Raw genomic sequence first — 24,816 nt, 5'->3', positions numbered from 1 at the left:
CATAATACAACTTCAGGGTTAAGATTGAGATTTGAGTTTGGAATTTATGATCAGAGTCTTAAAGCTGATAAAGAACGTGTTGTAAAGATCTGTCACCAATATTTATGGATAAGAACATGGGGATATAACCAAGAGACATACTAAAAACCTGAATATATTAGGTTTCAGTCTGGCATATTTAGATTCTGTAGAATGGGAACTTGGACAGTATTAAGCAGCTAAAAACAAAAACAAAATATGAACATTTACAAGTATGTTTGGAAGAATATTATTGAGAGAATATTTGAACACCTATAATACAAAACTGTAATTGGCCTAAAGAGAGCATATTTAAGTTACATATTGAATAATGAATGCTTAAATGTTTCTTTACTGGGAAAGTGACTGAGTTTTATGATCCATACAACAGCTGGTATTTGGGTTTTGATTTTCATGGGAAAGTATATCATAAACTGGATATCACTTAAGGTTAAAAAAAATTACAGACTAGACAAAGTGCCATAAAAGATTGCTAGATATTCATTTTTGGAAAAATATGTATGGTTACTTTAAGAAAATTCGGATATTATGAAAAATATGTTCAGAAATAATCATTGTTGAAATGAGTGATAAAATCCAGATTTTTGAAGATGATAGCATTTGTGGAAGGAACAAGGGAAGGGGTTATCCTTCTTAATCTGTGTATCTCAGGTACCCAGGTGATTGTCTGACATATAGTAGGCCCTTAATGAATAGTAAGGGGAATGAGGGACTTCATGAATTCTTGGGTGTTTGGGTTGGTTTTGGTAATTTTTGTGATTTAAGTAGAGTCTAATGGTTATTACTTTTCAGGTCCTAAAAGTCATACCTGAAGACTTCCTGTTTTCTCTTTAAGAAAAGCTTTCAGATAAAATTAAAATTAAAATTTAATAAATTTAAAAACTTAATTCTATGTTCTATTTTATATTTCTATAATATGTTATTTGTTCATTATTGCTTTTAACTAAGGAACAAATTCAGTTTTCCAACCTAAATAGTCTAACAAAACAAGAAAAAAGTGCTTAAAAAGATAGGGGACTGAATGAATGCTCAAATGACAGAATTATGAAAAGAATGCATAAAACACTAGTCACCCATTGTTTAAGAGAACCCATACTTGTGTTGGGTGGATCCAAGGCCCTGTATACTGGAGCATCCCTACCAAATACAGAACCTCACTGAGTAGAACATTAAGGTTATAAATATAAAACGAACAAAATCCAGGAGACAGAAACTGTCTCTCTCTAATATTTGCCATATTATGTGTAATAAGACCTTCATGTAAAAATATAATTAGAAGCAAGAGCACTGCCCAGGTATAATGTGAGAAAATTAATGTGGCAATGAGAACATAAGATTTGCCTTCTCTAGTTTAAACTGGAATTTGTGCTTTTAACATTGCACTCTAGGAGCCTTTATACACTTTATTCTCTAGATTACTTTCTGAGTTAAAAAATCTCAAACCCCATCTTTAACTCCCCAAGAATCTGCTTGTTTTTAAAACAACGGGCTCAGAATTATAGCTATGCAGTTATCACTCACACACTGGTCTTAAAAAGCCCAGCTGTTTAAGCGTCACATGATGATTCCAGAAACTATTTCGATCACTATTGTTTGATACTGTTTTATGGTTATAAAATGATTACCCTCTATCAGAATTCTAAAATTATAAACATGTTTATAGCTGAAAACTGGTAAAGTGTCCGACAGACTGATGAAGTGTCCGACTCATAAGTAAGCCAGTGCTTATGTAAGCATAAAATATTAGCAAGAATGCTTTTTTTTAATGTAAAGGAAGACATTATAAACAATTTACATTTTGCCATTTTAAATATTTTTTATTTAACTAAACTCTTTTTTAAAACTCTTCAATATTTAACTTGATTTTGTCTTTCATTAAAAAGTACTGCTGGGTATTTTAAATGTCCATAATGTTGAAGTTTTGCCATTTTCCTCCCCATTTCTCCATTATGTCCCTTATTTGATCTTAAATGATCTTAATTAAAGCTTTGATTGAATATTTTATATTGTCTTCTGTTTCTCCTTCCTGGTGGGAAATAAATGACTAATATCACTTGGAAACTTTTCAAAGCAATGTTAAATTCCCAGATAATTAACCCTAAGAAAATTGCTGGAGTGTCCTATCTTGTCATTTAACTGAATATCGGGATAAAAAGGTTTGTTGGGGAAAAAAACTGTCATCCTTATTGAATGATCTTTAATCCAGATAAATGTCCATAATGAAGAAATATGTAAATAATGGAATTTGTGTCCCATTACATTCTCCAAGAAGAGATATAAGTGGTTTTTTAATGGTTTATATTTAGTGTTAATTTAATAATAAAAATAAGTTTAATGTCCTAAATCTTTAGCTGTTAAAATGGATCAAAAGAAGTCATTTGGGGTGCCTGGGTGGCTCATTCAGTTAAGTGCTTGCCTTCAGCTGGGGTCATGATCCCAGGGTACTGAGATTGAACCCCACATTGGGGGGGGGGGTTCCTGCTCAGCGGGGAGCCTACTTCTCCCTCTGCTTCTATTGCTCTCCCTGCTTGTTTTCTCTCTCTCTCTCAAATAAATAAATAAAATCTTTTAAAAAAAAGTCATTTGGTAAGACATTGAGGTAACTAAGTAAGCAGTTCAAACTGAAGCATAATCATGGTATAAAATCAAGATGACAAGGCATTGCTTCTGTAATATCAAGAGTGTGTTTCCTAGTTCAGTGAACAATCAATGCAGTCAGAAAAAATTTATGCCAAATTACAGAAAGAGAGCAAAAGCACAGGAGAGGTGGTGGCAAATAATGTTTTTCTTAATGGTCTAAATGACTTAAATCTTTAAGGTTCAAAGTCCTTAACGTAGTCTAGCCTTGTTCATTGATAAAGAAAAGAGCGAAATTTAACAATTTTGAGAATTTCAGAGGAGAAAAACTATAATTTTCCTGCTTTATTCTCATCTTATCCATTATATCTATTAATATCTATATAATAAGTCATTATTATCAAATTATAATTTCTCTGGTGCTTGTTTTTAGTCCTAGGAATCCACTAAGCAAAATCTCATGCTGTACTGAAAAAATTAGATGTGTTTTCTGCCACTTGATAGCTGTATGACACTGAACAGCCCACTTTTTTTATTTGCCTATGTAATGAACACAGGATCAAATGTGGATCAAATGAGAAAACATATAGAAAATTAAACCACTGCAAACCTCTACTAGGATTTTTTCAGTCCTCATCAGAAAGCCTAACAGCCTCATGTTTAAGCATTTGGGCTCTGGAGCCGTAAAAATTTGGTTTAAATTTCAGTTCTATAGCTGAGTAGCTTTTTGACTTTACACAACCACTTAACATTATGTGTAAAATAGGGATAACAATATGGTTTATAGAGTTATTAAGATTAAAACATTTAATACATACAGGGTGAGTCTAACAGTCCTGACATGTAGTCATCATTAGATAATAGAATGATTTAGCCTACATGCTTATATAATACATGGAAGAAACATAGTATAGTTGAGATTTTAGGCTGTGTAATTTTGTCTCAGTACTATTTGATTAAGACATAATGAGAGAGAATTTTGGAGTTATAATAGATTTCAGAAATTATTATTTTGTACCATAGGAATAGTCACACAAAAATTTGTTATTTTAGAGTGACACTTCAAAATTTAGACATTTCATTTGATATATAAGAAAAATGAGTTTGAGAGCTCTGTTAGATATAGCATTGCATTGTGCTCAGAGCATGGATTTCGATCTGAAAGGTCTAAGTTTCAGTGCCAACCATGGTAGCAGTCCTTGGATGAGTTATAACCTTTCCGTGTTTCTGTTCTTATTATCTATAAGAATGTCAATATAGATTCTTATTTTACAAGGAAGGGAAAGCACCTGGAACACTACCATCCATATAATAGATGATTCATATTCATTATTAATATAGTTTTTATTCATTTCTCCCTCTTGTTCCTTTTTCAACTAAGTGGCTTTTCTTAGGTACTAAAACTTGTTAGTGCCTCTCACTAATTTATGCTATTTTGTATTTTGAACTAAATCTAAACTGAATCTTGAGGCCTACTTTAGGCATTTTCTTTATGAACTCAATTTGTATTTCTTCTGTTCCTTTCCCTTCCCCCTTCCCTTCCCTTCCCTTTCCTTTTTTCTTTCTTTTCCTCTCCTCCCCTCTTCTCATCTCTTTTTTTTCTATCAGTAGTTTTTAAACCAAAGGTAGCAAGGTGATAAATCCTAAGATGGACAACACAGAAGCTTTTAAAGATTTAAGAATATAACTGAAAATAAATTGGTGAGAAAGAAAACTGAATTACAACTTAAAGAAATTCTTTCCCTATGCATAAAGCATAGAAGGAAGAGAAAATTTACCTGGAACCTTGCCATCTATATAGCAGATACTCAATATGGGTTTCCCATGATTCAGTGCCTGTATGTTGGATCCTGAATCTGACTGGCTGATCAGGAATGAACTATGAATGTTTGAGTAGCCTTCATATTGCATCATTTTCCAGCCTTATGTTAGCCCAGGCATAGAGCCAGGATTCTTTCATGCTCTGTTCTGCCCGTCAAGGTTCATCTCCATCTCCGTCACCATCATCATCATCATTGTCGTCATCGTCATCATCATCATCCATCGTCATCCATCATTTTCCATTTGTGATTTCCTTTGGTATTTCTCTGTTAGAGAAAACATTGCAAGGAACAGCAATGAATTCCTATGATACTAGCATTCCCTGTTACCTCCTATGATTCTGCATTCCCTACTCCCAAGATCTGAGTTTCTTGACGGCCTCCATTGTAGATATTTGCCTTTCCCAGGACTTTATTTAACCATTAAAGAGGCAGAGTGAGAATGAGAGTGGAGGAGAAAGAGGGAGGAAACATCTTAATTGTCATTCTTATTCCTTCTCCAAATCCTGTTCTTCAGACTATCCAGAGAATGGATTAACCCCTAGTAGCCCCACTTCCTCTCCACATTTTTGGGTGTATGTGTGTGTGTTTGTGTGTGTGTGTGTGTGTGTGTATCTTTCTCTTTATCTGGTGTGGAAACACTACCTCCTTCAAACCCTACATAGTAGGTGAGCTTCTAATTTTGCACTTGGTAACTGCCATCCTTTCTCCTTTGGGGATTGATTCTGTGCCTCAAAAATCCAGGCCACTGGTGAGGATCTTGTGGAAGTAGATTGATTTCCTGACCCTGATCATCACTCCATTTATGTTTAAATGAACACTGCTGCCTCACTCCCCTTCCATTTCCAGTTTCCAAATCTGGAATTCCTTATTGTTGGCACCTGACCATCTGATTGTATGTGTTAGAAGACACTCTATTTGTAACTTACATTGAGATGATTTTTTGTTGACAAATATGACCTGGCCTATTTAAATGCTTTAAGCCAGCAGTTTTCCAGACTCTGTCTCCCTTGATCTTGGCTTTATCTTTTTACACATTGGTCCTGAGTTTCCAAAGTATTAGCATATTTCAAGTACGAGAGCTACTGACTATGACAAATGCCCCTTTACTCCTCTCTCCAGTGATATACTGATGTTTATATCTTTGTCTTTATTTTTAACCACTGTATTAAATATAATTCACATACCATAAATTTACCTATTTAAAGAGTACAAAGTTGTGCAATGATCAATAAATCTAATTTTAGAACATTTTCATAATTCTCAGAAGGAATATTATACACCATTAGCAGTTGCTCCCCTCACCCCTCTACCTTAGGCAACCACAGATGTAGTTTCTGTCTCTACAGATTTGTCTTTCCTGAATATTTAATAAATGTGAAGTCATACAAGGTACTCTTTTGTGACTGGCTTCTTTGATTTAGCATAAACTTCCCAAGATTCAGCCATGTTGTAGCATGTATCAGCATGTTTCATTGCCAAACAATATTTCATTGAGTAGCTATACTCCATTTTATTGTCTGTTCATTAATTGATGGACATTGGGGTTGTTTTCACTTTTTTGCTATCATGAATAATGCTGTTATGAACATTCATGTATAAATATTTATGTGTGTGTGTGTATATATATATATACACATATATATATACACAGACATGTGTATATATATATGTAATTTAGAGAGAGTGTGGGGAGAGGCAGAGGAAGAGGGAAAGAGAGAATCTTAAGTAGGCTCCATACTCAGTGCAGAACTGAATGTGGGGCTAGATCTCACAACCCTGAGATCATTACCTGATCCAAAATCAAGATTTGAATGCTTAGCTGACTGAGCCACTCAGATGCCTCATATGTGAACATATGTATTTTTTTGAGTATGTACTGAGAAGAGAGATTGCTGGGTCATATGGTAACTCTATGACAGATATTTTGAGAAACTGCCCAGCTGTTTTCCAAAGTGGCTACATTATCAACACTTGCTATTGTCTGTGTTTTTTTGTTTGTTTGTTTTTTATTATAAACATCCTAGTGGGTAAAGTGTTATTTCATTTTGGTTTTATTTGCATTTCCTTAATGGCTAACATTTTTCATGTACTTGTTGGCCATCACCTTATCTTCTTTAGAAAAATGTCTATTCAGATCCTTTGCCCACTTTAAAAAAAAAAAAGATTTTATTTACTTATTTGAGAGAGAGAGAGTGAGCAGGATTGGGAAGGAGAGCGAATTTGAAGCAGACACCATGATGAGCTCAGAGCCAGAGGCAGGACTTGCTGCCATGACTGCTGCCAGATCATGACCTGAGCTGAAACCAAGAGTTGGACACTTAACTGACTGAGCCACTGAGTCTCCCCCTCCTTTGCCTACTTTTTAATTGGACTAACTTTTAATTGTTGACTTTTTAATAGTTCTTTATATATTCCAGATGCAAAACCCTGGGCACATACATGATTTGTGAATTTTTTTTAATCCATCCTGTGTGTTGTGCTTTCTTTTCATTTTTTAAAAATTATTTTTATTGACATATAATGTATTATTTGCCCCAGGAGTACATGTTTATGAATCATCAGGATTACACATTTCACAGCACTCACCATAGCCCATACCCTCCCCAATGTCCATAACACAACCACCCTATCCCTACCCCCTGAACCCCCAGCAACCCTCAGTTTCTTTCATGAGATTGAGTCTCTTATGGTTTGTCTCTTCCCGATCCCATCTTGTTTCATTTTTTCCTTCCCTATCCCCCACAACACCCCACCCTGCCTCTCAAATTCCTCATATCAGAGAGATCATATGATAATTGTCTTTCTCTGATTGACTTATTTCACTCAGCATAATACCCTCTAATTCCATCCACGTCATTGCAAATGGCAAGATTTCATTTCTTTTGATGGCTGCATAGTATTCCATTGTATATATATATATGCCAAATCTTCTTTATCCATTCCTCTGTTGATGGACATCTAGGTTCTTTCCATAGTTTGGCTATTGTGGACATTGGTGCTATAAACATTTGGGTGCACGTGCCCCTTTGGATCACTACATTTGTATCTTTAAGTTAAATACCCAGTAGCACAAATGCTGGGTCATAGGGTAGCTCTGTTTTCAACTTTTTGAGGAACCTCCATGCTGTTTTCCAGCTGCGTCAGCTTGAATTCTCACCAACAGTGTAGGAGGCGCTTTCCTTATTTCCTTTCTCCACATCCTTTCCAACATCTGTTGTTTCCTGACTTGTTAATTTTAGCCATTCTGACTGGCATGAGGTGGTATCTTATTGTGGTTTTGATTTGTATTTCCCTGATGCTAAGTGATATTGAGTACTTTTTCATGTGTCTCTTGGTCACGTGGATGTCTTCTTTGCAGAAATGTCTGTTCATGTCTTCTGCCCATTTGTTGATTGGATTTTTTGTTCATTTGGTGTTGAGTTTGATAAATTCTTTTTAGGTTTTGGATACTTGCCCTTTATCTGATATGTCGTTTGCAAATATCTTCTCCCATTCTGTCAGTTGTCTTTTGGTTTTGTTGACTGTTTCCTTTGCTGTGCAAAAGCTTTTGATCTTGATGAAGTCCTAGTAGTTCATTTTTGCCCTTGCTTCCCTTGACTTTGCTTCTAGGAAGAAGTTGCTGCAGCTGAGGTCAAAGAGGTTGCTGCCTGTGTTCTCCTCAAGGATTTTGATGGGTTCCTGTCTCACATTGAGGACTTTCATCCACTTTGAGTCTATTTTTGTATGTGGTATAAGGAAATGATCCAGTTTAATTTTTCTGCAAGTGGCTGTCCAATCTTCCCAACACCATTTGTTGAATCTTCCCAACACCCAACACCATCTTCTTTCCATTGGACATGCTTTCCTGCTTTGTCGAAGATTAGTTGACCATAGAGTTGAGGGTCCATTTCTGGGCTCTATATTGGGTTCCATTGATCTGTGTGTCTGTTTTTGTGCCAGCACCATACTGTCTTGATGATGACAGCTTTGTAATAGAGCTTGAAGTCTGGAGTTGTGATGCCACCAACTTTGGTTTTCTTTTTCAACATTCTTCTGGCTATTCAGGGTCTTTTCTTGTTCTATATAAATTTTAGGATTATTTGTTCCATATTTGAAAAAAATTGATGGTATTTTGATAGGGATTGCATTGAATGTGTAGATTGCTTTAGGTAGCATAGACATTTTCAATTCTTTCAATCCATGAGCATGGAATATTTTTCCATTTCTTTGTGTTTTCCTCCATTTCTTTCATGAGTACTTTATAGTTTTCTGAGTACAGGTCCTTTGCCTCTTTGGTTAGGTTTATCCCTAGGTATCTTATGGTTTTGGGTGCAATTGTAAATGGGATCGATTCCTTAATTTCTCTTTCTTCTCTCTTGTTGTTGGTGTATAGAAATGCAGCTGATTTCTGAGCATTGATTTTATATCCTTACACTTGACTGAATTCCCATACAAGTTCTAGCAGTTTTGGAGTGGAGTCTTGAAGAGCAGTGGGCTGAATGTGCCTTGGATCATGGTTTAAGGTAACCCCCAGCTGAGAGCCTCCACCTCGTCTCTGTCTCTGTAGCTGGCTTCCCTGCTCTGATACCTGGCAGTTCTGCCACACTCAGACACCCCCGGTCTTTCTGTGACCCCATGGGTCCTGAGACTACACTGTCCCTCTGAGGGCTCCATCCCTGCTTAGCCTCTAGAGCTACCTCTCTCAGTGGAGCAGACTTCTAAAATTTCTGATTTTGTGCTCTGCTGCTCCACCACTTACTGGGAGCTGGCCCCTCCCCCCAAGGTTTACTTTCCCATCACTTTGGATTCACTTCTCGGCTCGTCCTACCTTCCTGAAAATGGTTGATTTTCTGATCCTAGAATTGCTGCTCTTCTTCTCTTCTATCTCCTGTTGAGTTTGTGGGTATTCAAAATGGTTTGATAACTATCTAGCTGCACTCCTGGGACCTAATGCTATTTCAGTTTCCTACTCCCCCACCATCTTGCTTCCTTTCTCTCCACTGATATTTCTATCATGCTTTAACTTTCTTGATGGTATCCTTTTTCTTTTCTCTTCCTTATGATTTTCTTTTTAAAAAATCTTATTTTATTTAAGTTCAATTAATTAACATACAGTGTATTATTAGTTTCAGAGGTAGAGTCTAATGATTCATCAGTCTTATGTAGTACCCAGTGCTAATTACATCACATGCCCTCCTTAATATCTTGCTATCCTTTAATGCAAACAGCTTTTTAGTAGTTTTTATGATGTCCACCTGATTTATTTCTTATTGTTTGTGGTTTTTTTTCCAGTCATATCTAAGAAAACCATGTCTAATCCAAGATCATGAGGATTTACTTCTATGTTTTCTTTTAAGAGTTTTATAGTTTAGCTCTTATATTAGGAGTTAATTTTTGGGTATAGTATGAAGTAGAGGTCCAGCTTCCTTCTTTTGCATATAAATATGTAGTTGTCCCAGTACTATTTGTTGAAAAGATTATTCTTTCTCCATTGAGTTGTCTTGACATGCTTGTTGAAGATGAATTAACTGTAAATATATGGGTTTATTTTTGGAGTCTCAGTTCTATTCCTGATCTATGTATGCCAGATTCATACTTTCTTGTAGCTTTTTAGTACATTTTGAAATTGCAAAGAGTGAATCTTTCAACTCTGTTTGTTTTTTTTTTTAATTTTTTTATTGTTCTGGGTCCCTTGCATATTCATATGAATTTTAGGTTCATCTTTTCAATCTCTGTGAAAAACATTGCTGGCACTTTGATAGTAATTTCACTGAATTTATTGTTCAATTTGGAGGAATATTGTCCTCATAATAATATTAAGTCTTCCAATATATGACATGGAAAGTATTTCTGTTTTTGCAAGTCTTCTCAAATTTCTTTTAATGATGTTTTATAGTTTTTAGTGTAGAAGAATTGTACTTTTTTTGTTAAATTAATTACTGAGTATTTTATTTTTCAATGCTATAATTAGAATTGTTTCCTTAATTTTGTATTCAAATCACTTATTGCAAGTGTGTAGATATACAAATAATTTTGTGTATTTATAGTGCATCCTGCAACCTTGCTGATTTTGTTGATTAGCTCTAATAGCTTTTGTGTGTGTGTGTGTGTGTGTGTCAGAGTTTGTGAATTCTTTAGGATTTTCAGTATACTAGATCATGTTATCTTCAAATAGTGATAGTTTTACATCTTACTTTCCAAACTGGATGCCTTTTATTTATTTGTCTTTCTTAAATTATCTGGCTAGAACTTCTAGTACAATATTGAATAGAAATGAAAGAGGACATTTTTGTCTTATTCCTGATCATAGAGAGAAAGCATCTAGTCTTTCACCAGTAAGTATGATTTCAGCTATGGGGTTTTCATAGATTCACTTTATCAGGTTGAAGAATGTTCTTGTCTTTTTTGATTGAAATTTAATGTTTCTGAGTCGATCTTCCTTACAAATTCAACAGTAAATAAAAATGGGAATGTAATTTCCACCCACATTGGGGGAACCTTGAGGAACATAACTGGACAATTTGACCAAGGATGATGCACTGTCATTTTCCTTGTGTGTTATGGTTTTAAAAGAGGTGATATTGAAGTGAACTAGGTCTTCCTAGTAAGAGAATTTTTTCCATACTTAATATAGAAAGAATCCTACTTTCATTAACTTATCTTTTAACTATCCATGTCTCATGCCTTTAAAAGTGCCATGAATTTGGGTAATCCTCAGGATTTACTGTGAACTATAGTTACTATAAATCATTTATGTGGCAATTGTTTATCTTGGACTTGAATGACCATTGCTACAAATGTACAAGATATTTAATGATGTTTAACATCAAAGGTAGTCTTATGCTTCATTTGGACTATGGGAGTCTTTGTGATATATTCAGTCATAAAATCATCTTGTAGGCAATAAAGAAACCAAAGGTTCTTGCTGACTCTGGTATGCTATGTGGAATGCATTTTTGAATGGTTTATTTGTGCATTAGAGGAAAACACCAACCTTCTGGGGGTTGTCCACATTCCAGCATCGTGCATCTGTTGTATTGATGACAGAAGCAAGGCAGGAAAAAAAAAAGAGTATTTAGTCATCTGCTGATTCCATTTGGTGCTAAACACATACTTTTCTCTAGAGTGCAAGAATACTAATTTATCTTATGTACTAGGGTGGATTGTAGCCATTCCTAGAGACATGAGTATTTAAATTGGCAGAAGCGAAACAGTGAATACTCTGCATGTAGATGATCCATGCTCTGCATATGCCTTGAATAAGGCAAAATCTTTGTTAACTAGGGATTTGGATTTTAAATACAAGTTACCTGCTATTAGGCAGGCATACACAGTTGACCTTTCAACTATAGCCATTATGTTTTGAGTTCAGAAGCTTTCTATATGCGTTCTGGTAAGCATGTAATATGAGTCAAGTAAAACTCACTAGTAAATTGCAAGATATATAGGTGAAACTGTTCTAAAATGTATTCTGGAATGAGAGATAAAAGGGAGAAGGAAGTTTTGTGTTAATGTTATCTGGTTCTGTGCCCCTTATCAATTTTTTCAACAAACTAGACAGATTCCTGGTATTTAATCCCCCATGTGATAGGATAACTTTTTATATGTTTATGTGTAAGACGTTCAGATAGTTAATTTCAAATTTTTAATTTGGGTTGATGTTAATTAATTAGTTAAATAAATATGTATCAGGTAGCTTTCATGTTACTTCATGGGGCTTATATTCCATTGGAATAAGCAGAAAGGATACATGATAAATAACTATGATATAAAGTATAGTAGTGATAAATAAGATAAAGCAGGAGAAGTGGATATGGCATATCAAGAGTGAAATTGTTGGTGGGACTTTTATTTTTTAATTTTTTTTATTTTTTAAGATTTTATTTATTTATTTGACAGATAGAGATCACAAGCAGGCAGAGAGGCAGGCAGAGAGAGAGGAGGAAGCAGGCTCCCTGCGGAGCAGAGAGCGTGATGCGGGGCTCGATCCCAGGACCCTGGGACCATGACCCGAGCCGAAGGCAGAGGCTTTAACCCACTGAGCCACCCAGGCACCCCTTGGTGGGACTTTTAGATAGAGTTCTCACTCAAAAGTTGATTTTTGAGTAAAGACTAAGAGGAAGTGAGAGAGCGAGCCAGACATGGATCTAGAAGGGTGCCAGCAACAGGATGGCCTAAGGTAAGGACATGCCTGGCTTTTGAGGGAAAAACCAAAGAGGTCCATGTGGCTGGATCTGAGTGAGCAAGGAGAGTTATAGGGATGAGGTCAGAGAGATATGTTGGATGATTTGAGCAAAGCAATGACATGATGACTTTCTAGAGATTGATAAGAAGTCAAATTCTGGTAAAAGTGATAGAATAGACTGACAATCTGGATGTGAGATGAAAGAGAAATAGAAGTTGGTGGCAAAATTTTTGGCCTGGACAACTGGAAGAACTGCCATTTACTGAACTGGTGAAGAGTGGGGAGTAGCAGGAATATCTATCAGGAGCTCAGATTTTGATATGTTATGTTTGCGATACCAAGTGCTTTAATGTCATATTTTTTAGTTCTCTTTTACCTGGTGCATTTTCTTTTCTTTTCTCTTTCCTTTCCTTTTCTTTTCTTTTTAAAATATTTTATTTATGGGTGCCTGGGTGGCTCAGTTGTTTAAGTGAGTGCCTTCAGCCTAGGTCATAATCCTTGAGTCCTGGGAATGAGTTCCACATCAGACTCCCTGCTCAGCGGGGATTCAACTTCTCCTTCTGACTCTCCCCCTTCTTGTGCTTTCTCTCTCTCTCTCTCAAATAAAACAATAAAATCTTAAAAAAAATATATTTTATTTGTTTATTTGACAGAGGGAATGAACACAAGCAGAGGAAGCAGCAGGCTCCCTGCTGAGCAGAAAGCCCAATGTGGGGTTTGATCCCAAGACCCTTGGATCATGACCTAAGACCAAGGCAGATGCTTAACTGACTGAACTACCCAGGCACCCCACCGTGGTGCATTTTCAAGATGCTCCTCTGCCTGTGAAACTTTTCTTAACCTACCACCCATGCTTTTCTTTACAATTCCTATAGTGATCCAATGTATTCTGCCAGTTTTAGCCCATTTTATTCAACACATTATTATTTAACAGTTTCCAGAGAGCAGAGGACTTGAGTGGGTACTTCTTTTTACTTTGTATTTGTATTTTCTTGTAGCTCTTAGTTGAATCCCACTGTATAAATACTTGATTATATCAGAGTGCTCAAAACTTAATAAGATCATTAACCCAAGTTACTTCTCTTTCCTCAGTCAGATAGATCTGATTATTGGTTAATGTAGGAACATTAATTTAACTTTCTGAAAAACATGTCAAATACAGGACATCTTTACCTTCATTCTGCTTAAAGTTTTGTTTCCTGCCAGGGAATATAGTTAGAAATCAGATATTTTCCAAAACATCCTGAGATATATAGGAATTAGCACTGAACAACACACTTACATATAAGTGGTAACTGGTATCATCGGCTTTTTAAATGAGGGCTAGGCTAGAATACTGAAGAATAGTTCATAGGAAGATCTAGTTAGCCTAATTGGGAACACAATTAAAGAAGAATATTTTCATTCTAGGATGAGTATATCTTAGCTTCTTGTAGTTATGATTTCCTTTTCCAAAATTAGAATATTTTTCTCGTGGAAAAGTAAATTATCTTATGGCAGTAACCCTCAGTGTTTTCTGGTGTCTTTACAGTGGTAAGAGATAGGGGCACCTGGGTGTCTCGTTGGTTAACTGGCAAACTGTTGATTTCAGCTCAGGGTGTGATCTTAGGGTCCTGGAGTAGATCTCTGCATTGGGCTTTGCATTCAGTGGAGAGTCTGCTTAAGGATTCTCTTTCCCTCTCCCTCTACCCCTCTCTCTTAAATAAATAAGTCTTAAAAAAAAAAAAGTGGTGAGAGGTATCCTTGATTCATTGGTCACTCTGTGCCAGCTCCCATATGAGGCCTAGGGGAATGAAAGAAGTAAGGCATAGTTATGACCCTAATAGGAGCTCATAATTTGTTAAGAAACACAGATATTTCATGAATAACTATAGCAAATGGTAATTGTTTAATATATGCTAGATTAGTGCCATGTAAGCACTATTGGAGCACATGAGTACACCTGTGGGTAACTGAACATGAGACTCCAAGATAGCTTGAGGGATGAGTAGACATTTCCCAAGAGATGTAAGGGGAGACTGGAACATAGCTCAAGGCATTTATAGAACCTTATGTGAGTCTCCGTGGCTAGAGAAAAGGGTGCCTGTGAGATAAGTGATAGGAAATGAGACTAGAGAGAGAAGCTGAAGTCAGATTATCCTTGTCTATAATAAAAAAAAATGAGTTTTATTTTGTGTGGATTAATATTCACTTGAAAATTTTAAATTGGGAAAAAAAAAGAAAATTTTAAATTGGGGATTGATGATCATTTTTGAATTTTGGAGGGATTCCTCTGATGATACTATAGAGAAAAGATTGTATTAGTCAAAAAGTTTTGTCTTTGATCTCTTCTTTGTACTTACAACACTTCATTAGTTATCCCTAATCATTTCTCCTCTATATTAGTCCTAGTAGTAAGGACAAGAACAAGGGTACATACTAGAGAAATATTTAATGAATAGAATAGTAGACTTTATCTAATGATAGGGATAAAGGAATGGAAGTGTCAAGGATATTCTTCAGATTTCTCATTAGCTGTATATTGAGGCCGGTGAGTCTGAGAATGTTGGAGGAGAAACATGAGTTGGGGGGAAGAATAAGAAAGGCAATAGGCTCAATTTCCCATATGTTTGTTTTGAGATTCAACCTGAGTTGTGTATCTGGAGTGCAGAAGAGAGGTTAATACTATCAAAGAATGTCAACTTAAATTTAGTATTCACTGTCATCTAAGAAGATAAGGGAGAAGCATTTTAAGGATGGGATTAGATAATAGTTTGCTGTATAGAGAGAGATCACTAAGAACATTCTGGAAAATATTTGACATTAAATAATTTAACCTCATTTTACCCTCTAGGGTAGGAATTATTATTCCCATTTTGTAGCTGAAGTAAGGTTAATTTTTCTACTCAAAATCTGCTATTGGAGTGTTTTGAGTTGGGATCCTAACCCCAAAGCTCATGCTATTTCTATTATAATGAGACAGACTTCCTGCCCTGGAGTGGCATCTGCCTCACTCCCATTCATTTATTGTAGGCTCCTCAGGCCCAAGGACATCGGTTATCTCTTTCCAATCCTTTCTAAGGTCAGTTACACATAGGTTATGAATAGAAAACATGGAGAGTGCACTCATAGGCTGACACAAACATCTGTGCTGGAACTTTAGAACAGAGGTCAGGACTTCTTTTTGGCCATTTTGGATTTGAATGTTTTTAAGTGGGGCAAGTATTCTATGGTGTGTGAGTGCCTCACCACTCCCTGTGGATTAACATTTGGCCTATTCATGCTTCCTGCTTAGAATAAACATCTGTTATATAGCCTTATCTTTAGCCTTAGCTCTAAAGTCACATCTTAAAGCAGGTGTTTTCAAGCTGGTTGAATTAAGCCAAATAGTTTCCCCCCCAACTCTGAGAAAAGCAACCATTAAACTATCATTACTAAGATGCTATATTTAGAATGTTTCATTTATCAAAGGTAGATTGAAATACTTAAGATGATAGTTTCGCTTTTTCTTCATTATGTCTGACTTAGATTTTTGAGCAATCTAAATGACTTTATGGATCACACTTTGATTTCTATTTTTATAGTTTTGGCCTGAGGGTTTTTTTTTTTTTAAATCAGTCTTGTACTGAAACGGAATTAAAGAATGTGTTTCTAATCTGAGTTGTATTACATATGATAATTATTCATCAGGAAGATATCCCTGAAATATGTATTCTCTGTTGTGCCACCACAGAGCTGTAGGGCTGTAGGGAAGTCCTTTGATAGACATTGGAGGCAGATGATGAACTACTGACAGCAAATAAAAATAGTTGTGGGTAGAAGGAAAAATAAAATGAAAACAGAGAGGGAGGCAAACCAAAAGAGATACCTAACTTGAGGAAACAAACTGAGGATTGCTGGAGGTGGGTGGGGGATGGGATAACTGGGTGATGGACCTTAAGGAGGGTACTTGTGTGTTATATGCAATCAATGAATCACAAATTCCTCCCCTGAAACTAATAGTACAGTATATGTTAACTAAATTGAATTTAAATAATTAAAAAAATGAGTGTTAAAACAGAAGCCAGTCCTGGATCCTATTCATAGCTGGGCCATTAAATGAAAAATGACTAGAGCATGTTTGCCTGTAGGAAGCATTATAGCTGTTTAGTAAATTCTGGCTTTCTTAAAAATAATCATCACCACCATTTTTTATTAATCTTGTGTGACTTTGGACAACTGTCCTTTTCCTTTTTTTAACATTTAGGGGTAATAACACTTTTTTCCTCATGGAATTCTTTATGAGAAGATGACTAGAAACTTATTAAATGAGATAAACTACTACGTGAATGTAAGGCATTATTAATTAGTATTTGGATCATCATTCCTGGGCTTGAATTCCATTTGTACTAAGTTATGCTATGTTTGGAAAATGGTGGTCTATTTCTCACAAGTGAGTCACAGAAACTTAAATAGGAAGAAATTGTAAGGAAAATGATGTTTTTGATCTTTGGCTAGGTGTTAAAATCCAACTTCACTCTCATAGATTTTAGTAAATCTGTACTGTAGAGGAAAAGTTTTCTGACATGGATATTTGAATCTTGTTAGATTAAGCAATGAAATATACACACAAATGGAAGGGAAATGGGAAGTACCACTGGATTTTGTTTAGCACATTATTTATCTGCTTTCCTATTTACTTCTTTTACTTTAATTGTATGGTAGATGACTTTAGATACAATTTATTTTTTAGATATAACCTTGAGGCAAATAATAGATATAATATATAGTGTGTTTGTTTCAGGTAGGTAGAAGATTAACTTAGTACCTTTCTTAACTTTATATATACATTTTCTTGAATGACATGGTGGCCTGCATTAGAATTAAGTAATAATGTTTTCCTAGGAGGTATCTTGGAGTTATTAGTATTCACTTCTGTGTATTTCATTCTACCCAAGGTATGCAATAATGGCCCAGAATTACATACCTTGGGGGATATCTTAATGCTATTATTATATGGTTTCTCAGTTTTCTATTTGTATTTGAATAATTCTTTTATTTCCCCCTTTATTGTAGTTGTCCTATTAATATAACATGGAAAAAGAAATAAGAGAAAAGTCCTCTGTCTGTTGCTTAATCATGTTTTGATTGTAAAATATTGCATTTTTTCAATCTTTATTTTTTTCTCAACACTTTTAAATTATCTCTGTATTCTACTCTTATTTTACCATCTTCTGTCCTCATTTTAGTTAAGGCTAAGTATTCCACTTCCTAATCTATGTTGGGGAAAAACATTTAAATTAACAGGTGTTTGCACTATTTTGTTTTCTGAGAGAACATGAAGCTGCCTAGTGACCAGTGAAGCAGTTAGCAGGGAGCATCTTGGCAGAGGGAAGTCCAGGGATGGAAGCCAACTAAGAATGAAATCCAAATAGCAAAGTATCCATGGGCTTTTCTGCTGCACATCTTCTTAGTCTTAAGAAAACAAAAATGTTCTTCATAAGCTTTCCCTCCCCTATCAGAATGGTTTTGTCAGTTCCAGAAACTTCATTTAAACACCTGGAAGAGAAACTCAGTAATTTGCATGTAGTTCTGCTTTGTTGAGCAGAGTACCTCCTGAGCTCTTCCACTTGGGCAGGGATGTAGCATAGTAAGGAAGTTTTCTCTGATCCTCTGAAATGAGGGTTCAAGGGTGCATAGAATTAATTGCTATGAAAATCATTTAGCTTTGCCTTTCCAATGGTCAGGCTCTGGGACCTTTCTTTTCTTATTTTTGTTTTTCAAATATTTAGATTTTTTTCTTTTTCTTTTTTAATAAAAGACCTCAAAGTGGGTAGAAGATGTTAGCAAATGGACTGCATATCCAGTTTGCTGATCCTTCCCTTAATATCATGGGAAATGCTATACCAGGGCAAGCCCATAGCTTATTTATATTAATGTCCTTTGCCAGGAGAAGTCACAAACTGAATGTTTGCCTGGCTTTACTAATATTTTTGTTTTCCTTGATTTTATATAAATGTTTTGACTGAAGTATGAGGTACATTCAGAAATATGCATACATTGTGAGCAAACAGTGCAGTGAATTTTTCCAAGCTAAACACACCCATATAAACACTTAAGCACTCAGAGCAAGAAGAGGTGTGCCTGGGTGCCTCAGTCAGTTAAGTGTCTGCTTTAGCTCAGGTCAGGAGTCCTAGGATGGAGCCCTGCATTGAGCCCTGCATCGGGCTCCTGCTTAGAGGGGAATCTGCTTCTCCCTCTCAGTCTCCCTCTATGCACGAGCTCTCTCTCTATGTCAAATAAATAAATAAATAAAATCAAACATTGTGTACTCTTTTGTTGTATCTCTTTTATTCCATATTTCATATTGTGGCATGTAGCTATATTTTGTTCATTCTCATTACTTTGGGTTGTTTCCAGCTGGGGCTATTATGAAAAATGCTTCTAGGAATGCTTTTGCGTATGTTTTTTAAAGAACATACGAACATATTTCTGTATGTTTATATCCTAGGAGTAGAATAGCTGGGTCATGAGGTATATATATGTTCAGCTTTAGTAGGTACAATTTTCCAAAGTAGTTGTACCAATGGCTTCACTAAAATTAAGTGTTAAGTATAGTTTAATTTTGCTCTTTAGCTTCCTGTGACATTGTGATGCATAAACTTGTTTAAACTCTCTGGATTATGTATATTTTCCACAAAATTTATTTCTTGGAATAATGATATAGTTTCTTACCCCTTCTGAATTTAACTTCCTATTACTTATTCCTTATCCTATTAATTATTTCTTATTCATTTGTCCATTTGTTTCTTTAAAAAATGTGTTATGCTCATAATATGTGCCACATACTAATAGAAAATGAGATACAAAATAATTAAGCTGTGATGCTTTCATTCAAGGGAATTATAATGAAGTGAGGGAAACAGCATAATAAGCAGATATATTTTTAATTTATTTCACTCAAATTTAAAAAGCTACTTCCTCCATCTATTGTTTCTAGATTTAGTAAAGAAATCCATTAATAACTTATCAAATTCATTCATGATTTCTGGATTTTTTTTAGTCATGTGTCCTCCAGTATAAATTTTCTTTTTGCAAGGTAAACAGATCCCATATTTTTAACACCTTGATACTGAAGTCATCCTCCCTTTTCAAATTGATTTAAAAAAACTACTCTGTTTTTTTCTTCAAGTATGATGACTGTACTTATAGTAATTCAGGTTTTAAGCTTCATGGTGTATATATGTTTTTTTGCTTGTTTTTATCTTTCTTTCTTTGTTTCAAGTTCAGTATTTTCTAATATCTTTTTTGGTGATTTACAATATATATATGGCCTTTTGAACTAACACATACAATTATCAGGTTTACTTCCTCAAGAAACAATTTATGATTTTTCCCAGGTTCTCTATATTAAAACATTCATCCTGGGTGAAGACCCCATAACCTTCACATCTGTGGCTTCACCTCCCAATTATGAGCTGGTGATTCATAGATCTCTATTTCTACCTAGACTCTGAATTCTAGGTTCATATATACTATATTTTCACTTGCCTATTTTGCTGGAATCTCACATTTAACAGATGACACAATGTATTTCACCTTTATTTTCCAAACATATTATTCATTCTGTATTCCCCATCTTGGTGAATGCATCAACTGTGTACATATAGTGTTGGAAAAGTTTTCTAGACACATTTAAATACCTCCTCTCCCCTCCTTTATCTACATATTACAAAGTCTTACCATTTTTACCTTCTGAATTTTCTTAGATCCATTCTACTACTACCTAACAATAGTGTTCAATGTTTAGGCGATCATTGTCTCTTGCCTGGGTTATTGCCTAGTCTCCTGACCACACTTCCATTCTCTCCAATCAACTAAAAGTTCACTGCTATTGAAAATACACCCCTGAGCGTGCTGCTCTTGCAGTTCTTTAGCGTGCCTTGTGAGGAATCTCCCGCTTACCTTTCTAGCTGGATTCATCATCATTCTTGCTCAAGTTTCCTGTACTTGTCATGCCACCTACAGTGGCCTGCGTGCTCATGCCTCAGGCCTTTGCACATGCTGTTTTCTTTACTTGTTGTTCTGTTCTACACATTGATAACTTCTACTCACTGTTTAAAAGTTATCTCCGATAAATTTTCTTCAATCCCCTCAAGCCAAGGGACTTTCCTTTATGCTATGAATAACTCTATTTTAGCTCCCATATAAATTTGTCTCCCCTTCTGATCTATACGTTCTTTATCTTTGCATTCTTTTTTTTTAAAGATTGATTTATTTTAGAGAGAGAGAGTGAGCGAGAGCATGCATGGACAGGGGGAGGAACAGAGAGAGAATCTAATGCAGGCTTCTGGCTAAGGGTAGAGCTGACAATGGGGCTCCATCTCACCACCCTGAGGTTATGACCCAGGCCGAAACTGAGTTAGACGCTTAACCAACGGAGCCACCCATGTGCCCTTTTTATCTTTGCCTTCTTAACATTAGTGGACCCCCTGATCTATAGAACTACTCAACAATATTTATTGAGTGAATGGTTGAATTAATTAACTGATATCTTAGAGCCCTCCATTTTTATACTTTGTGATCTTTAAAATTCCTAAATATATTTTGTTCTCTTGCCAGGGTTAAAACTCATATGTTGCTTCTCTACCCACTTGCACAGACTTGTAAGGTCTTTTTTAATCCCATCTGTGTGTTTCTGCATCAGCTGGAAGCATTTAATGTCTCCTAAACTTGGATATCTTATGTGAGCTTTTTCTTCTGGAGCAATTTAAAAAAAGATATTAAAAAAGTATCAATTCCCAAGGAGCTGAATTCTTTAGACTTCTCTGTCCAGAGAAATCCCTAATTGACCCTATCTTTTTTTTTTTTTTTGATGTATTTATTTGACGAAGAGAGAAGCAACAGAGGGAGAAGGAGAAGCAGACTCCCTGCTCAGCAGGGAGCCTGATGCCGGACTCAGTCCCAGGACCCTGGGATCATGACCCTAGCTGAAGGCAGATGCTTAACTGACTGAGACACCCAGGTGCCCTCACCCTATCATTTAATTCCTATTTTTGACCTGATTTAAAATTTTAGGATAAATCAACAGCCTAGGAACCTTTGAACCCATGATACTGTCAGTCAAAATAAAATAACTACAGTCACCACCCCAACCTTTTGTTTAGAAGGACGGCATTAATCCTCCCCCCCTTTTAAGGGTTTTATTTATTTATTTGACAGAGAGAGAGAGACAGTGAGAATAGGAACACAAGCAGGGAGAGTGGGAAAAGGAAAGCAAGCTTCCCGCTGAGAAGAGATCCTGTTGTAGGGTTCGATCCCAGGACCCGGGGACCATGACCTGAGCTGAAGGCAGACGCTTAACAGCTGAGTCACCTAGGTGCCCCCATTTGTTCCCCTTTTATCTGTGTACCTATTTCCTACATTAAATTTATCCTTTGAGGTGCCCTTCAAGAGAAATGATCTTGCCTTCTCAATTTCCTTTACATAAACTCTGTAAATGCCTTTCTTTCCCTCCCACCTGCTGCCGTAATATGTTATTTTTTTATATGTTCACTGAATCTATCCTTTCTCACAGATTTATCAGCTTGCTATTCAGGATTTGGTAGTTGCCTTGGGTGGGGATAACAAAGCATAGGCTCAAACTCCAAAATGTTTTAGAATTTTTTTAAGAAAAGTATTTATTTATTTGAGAGAGAGGGAGTGAGTGAGCAAGAGAGAGAGCACAAGAGCAAAGGTGCAGAGGCAGGCAAAGGGAAAGAGAGAAGCAGACTCCCTGCTGAGCAGGGAGCCCAGTGCAGAACTCGATCCCAGAACTCTGGGATCATGACCTGAGCTGAAATCAGACGCTTAATTGATTGAGTCACCCAGGCATCCCTAGAATTTTTTTTTTAATTCCAAAGTTCCTACAACATTAAAGTTACCACAATTAATGCTGAGATATATATAGCCATCATCAGAGTAAAAGAACTAATACTTTAAACCTTATCTTTCTTTGTAGTGATATATGTTGACAAACTTTCACCTTTCAGAAACTACCTAAACATTGACCTTGCCATTCTACATAGAGCAGTGTAATGCATAGGTCACTTCGCAGGGTATTATGTAATTAGGTTTGATTATTGCTCTATTATGCAGAGAATTTTCTTCAGTTCCTTCTGAATATTCATACTTTTTATCATTATACCTCTGAGAAGTGTGCATCCTATCTAAACATTCAATTATTTTTCCTCCAAATCACACTGAGATAAATGTAGGTAGTGCTATAAAATTGTGGGAAGTTTGAAAATCACTAAGCATCACAGGACAAAAACAGTACACCACGTTTGATAAATTTTAGGAAGACTATTTTAGGAATATTTTAGGAAGAATAATTTTGTCCTCTTTCCATAATTCTCTACTATTTTTTAAGTACATTCCATTTCTGATGTGCTACTTACTCAATCTCATGAGAACATTGGTAAAAGTATCATTACCCCACATTTAGAGATGGAAAAACATTCACTGAATGAGTAGAAGACTTACCCTGAGCACAGTGCTAATGACAGAGCTGGAACTAGAACCTAGACCAGAAATATAAGGGGGAAATCACAGCAACCAAGGAAACTACAAAGTGTCTTGTTTAGGGTAATTAGTGAGTACAAACAGTGAGTTGACAGCTACTTCTAACTGTCCTCCCTACATCTTGTAAAGAAGCTAATCTCCCCTAGAGCCTGCGTGAAGTCACAGACAGCCTTTATTTTCAGAAAGGAAGGAACTAAAAATACAGTAGCACAGCCATTTATTAACCTCAGGCAACATTATCCCGAGGTAGCAGAGTGTTTTGAAAAAATGCATGGGATTTGCCATTAGAAGACTTAGGTTTAGATCTCAGTTATTTTGCCAGTTTCTTAATCTCCTTACACTAAATACCGATTTAGTTAAAATGGGGCTAATAACACCAGCCTTACTGCCTCAAAGGGTGTTGTGATGATCAATAGATACTATCTAGAAGCACTTTATAAATTATGTCATTACTCGTCCCTGTATAGAAGTAAATAAAGCAAATCCTTCCTGTGTAGGAAAGACTGTAACATAGTTGTTAACATCATGGCTTAGCAGTCATACTGACTTGGGTTACGGTACAAGAAATGCCACCTTCTTGTTCTGTAACTTGGCTCAGGAACTTAGTCTTTCTAAACCTCATTTTTCTTCCCTTTAAAGTGGGGGAAATAATATCTTTTCATAAGTTGTATAAAGATTATATAAGATAGGGTATGTGGAATACGTAAGCTATTGTTAAGCTCTCTTGAATTAGTTTTCTTTAAGATGAACTTTTACTTTATATTAATAATTTTAGATTTCCAGAAATGTTGTAAAGATAGTATGGAGAATACTCATCTACCTTTCTTCTGGTTTCCTCTGTTGTTAATATCTTACATTTGCTACTTCTGAACAAACATTGATGTATTACTATTAACTCAACTACAGGTTTTATTTAGATTTCACCAATTTTTTTATGAATGCCTTCTTTCTGTTCCAGGAGCCAGTCCAGGGTACCACATTGCCTTTAGTTGTCATGTCTCCCCTATCTCCTTTGGTTTGTGCAGTTTATCAATCTCCTTCTTTTTCATGACCTTATCATTCTTGAGGAATATTGTCCAGGTATCATGCAGGATGTTCCCCAGTCTGGTTTTGCTTGTCGTTTTTCCCATGATTAGATTGGGATTGTGGACTTTTGGAGAGAAGAGCAGAGAGGTGAAGTGCTGCTCTTGTCACAGCGTGTCAGGGCTGCCTGATACCCACATGACATCACTGATGATGTTGACCTTTATCACTTGGCTAGTGTAGTGTTTACCAGGTTTTTCCATGGCATTTTGAGCTAATTTTGATCAGCTATCACTTATATCAGACTTTCTCTTCCCTGTCTTCCCACTGTTTGGAATGCTTTTCATTTATATTTACTGCAAATGTCATATTCAGAAATATCTTTTCTGACCACCCAAGCTAAAGCAGTCTCTATGACATTTCACTTTTATGTTTTCTTCACAGCATTTATCATTGCCTGAAATTGTCTTGTGTATTTGTTTACCTAGTTTATTCTTTGTTGATAGTCCCCCACCCCCTCAAACAAGAACATAAGCTTCGGGAGAACAGGATCCTTGTAGGATTCACATCTGTACACTTGGCGTCTAGCACAGGGCTAGCATATACTAAATGCTCAATAACTATTTTTTGAATAAATGTCAAAGAAAGAAAGACCCAGGATTAAATTAT

General features: G+C 35.9%; 1 protein-coding gene across 1 annotated transcript in view; it reads left to right on the top strand.

Annotated features, from left to right (window-relative positions):
- LOC111144805 (catenin alpha 3) overlaps positions 1-24,816 on the top strand; it is a 1,765,227-nt gene that overhangs the window by 381,474 nt on the left and 1,358,937 nt on the right. The window lies entirely within an intron of this gene.

The sequence above is a fragment of the Enhydra lutris genome, unplaced genomic scaffold, assembly GCF_002288905.1.
Source record: "Enhydra lutris kenyoni isolate GAN:26980312 unplaced genomic scaffold, ASM228890v2 scaffoldscaffold12, whole genome shotgun sequence".
Lineage (NCBI taxonomy): Eukaryota > Metazoa > Chordata > Mammalia > Carnivora > Mustelidae > Enhydra > Enhydra lutris.
This window is presented reverse-complemented; position numbering and strand designations above follow the sequence as displayed.